The sequence below is a fragment of the Chrysochloris asiatica genome, unplaced genomic scaffold (genome assembly GCF_000296735.1).
Source record: "Chrysochloris asiatica unplaced genomic scaffold, ChrAsi1.0 scaffold00198, whole genome shotgun sequence".
NCBI classification, from domain to species: domain Eukaryota; kingdom Metazoa; phylum Chordata; class Mammalia; order Afrosoricida; family Chrysochloridae; genus Chrysochloris; species Chrysochloris asiatica.
This window is the reverse complement of record NW_006408716.1, coordinates 382,376-384,484: the sequence shown is the minus strand read 5'-3', so window position 1 is coordinate 384,484 and position 2,109 is coordinate 382,376.

Below are 2,109 nucleotides of genomic sequence, written 5' to 3'. Positions count from 1 at the left end.
GAACATTGTTTCGTTCTGCTGTGCATGGAGTCGCTATGAGTCGGTTCCGACTCGATGGCACCTGACAACAACAACAACAACATATATATATAATCTTTGCTGTTATTGCTGGTGTGAGATGATATCTCATTGTTGTTTTGATTTGTATCTCTCCAATGGCTAGAGAGCTCTGGTAGCGTAGTGGTTATGAATCAGGCTGCTAACCTCAAGGTCAGCAGTTCGAAACTACCAGCTGTTCCATGGAAGAAAGATGAAGCTTTCTGCTCTCATCAAGATTTGCAGCCTCGGAAACCCTGTGCAGGGTCACTATGAGTCGGAACCATCTCCTCGGTATTAAACAACAACAACAATGGCTAGTGATCGTGGACATTTCTTCATATGTTTGTTAGCTGACCAGATCTCCTCCTTGGTGAAGTGTCTGTTCATATCCTGTGCCTATTTTTTAATTGGGTTATTTGTCTTTTTCTTGTAGAGGTGTTGTAGTTTCCTATATATTTTAGAAATGAGTCCCTTCTCTGATGTGTCATTACAAAATATTTTTTCCCATTCTCTGGGTTTCCTTTTTACTCTTCTGGTGAAGTTTTTTGAAGCACATAAGATTTTAATTTTAATATGTCCCAATCATCTATTTTGTCTACTTTTGTTTGTGTCATTTTCAAAATGTTTGGTAGTCTGTGTATGTCCTGAATTAGAGCCCTCACATTTGTCCCTATGTTTTCATTGGTGTCCTTCATAATTCTGGGCCTCACATTTAGGTCTCTAATCCATGCTGAGTTGTTTTTTGAATAAGGTGAGAGGTAAAGGTCTGGTTTCAATCTTTTACATACCACTTTCCAGTTCTGCCTTCACCATCTGTTGAAGCGATTATCCCCTCCCCATGCAATATATTTAGGTATTTTGTCAAAAATACAGTTGGCTGTATGTGGATGGGTTAATTTCTGGATTATTGATTCTGTTCCATTGATTAGTGTCTCTTTCATTGTACCAGTACCAAGCTGTTTGACCACTGTAGCTGTGTAATAACATTTGAAGTTGGGGAGTAAGAGATTTCCAACCTTCTTCTTCTTCTTCTTAAACAGTGCTTTGCTTATCCTGTGTCTCTTTCTTTTCTATAAAAAGTTTGTAATTTTTTTTTCCCATCTCTTTGAAAAATGTCGTTGGGATCTGGATTGGGATTGCATTATATGTGTAAATTGCTTTGGACAGTGTTGACATTTTCACAATGTTAAGTCTTCGTATCCAGAAGCATGATACATTCTTCCATTTTTGTAAGTCTCTTTCGGTTTCTTGTAGTAATGTTTTGTAGTTTCTCTGGTTAGATTTCCTTTGTTTCTCTGGTTACATTTATTCGTGGATATTTCATCCTTTGGGCTGCTAATTGTAAATGGTATTGCTTTCTTAATGGCGTTTTCAGTGCTGTCGTTATTGGTATAGGGGAATCCAACTGATTTTTGTATGTTGATTTTATATCCTGCCACTTTGCTGAATCTTCCAATGAGGTCTAGTAGCTCAAAAGAGGGAACAAATCTGAACAGCGAGGATCATTCCCACCCCCTCCATACACAGAGTAGACAGGCATGGATTACTTGGACATTAGCTACCCAAAATGGAGGGGGGGGGGCTACAAAGGCAAGAAGTGACTGGCTTACAAGCTTTCAAGAGGGAGCCTAGATCCAAAGGACATGGAGGAAGATAGAATCTCCACTGAGTAGTATCTAGTCTGTCTGGGCGAGGCTGATGAGAGGAGATGGTACAATAGTGAATAATTGTTATCAGGAGTGACTGTGAGAGTTGGAAATGTAAATGTAATCATTTTGTAGCAAAAGGTGGGGAGTGATTGATTTTGCAGTCCAGGAGCTTAGGTCCCTGGGACCATGAAGGGAGAAGAGTGGAGTGCAGGATCTTATGTAGAGAAACAGTGATGCCAGAGATAGAGGCAGAGACAGATGATGACAAGGAGAGATGGATTGACTGGGGATTCTAGACCCAGAGAGGGAGAGGGGCTGTGTGCTGATGACCAGGGGGCAGGCTTTCAGGGTATACCATTTGGTTGGTTGATGGTGCATGGAGGGGATTGTAACCATGCAATGAAATGATATATGACAGGAT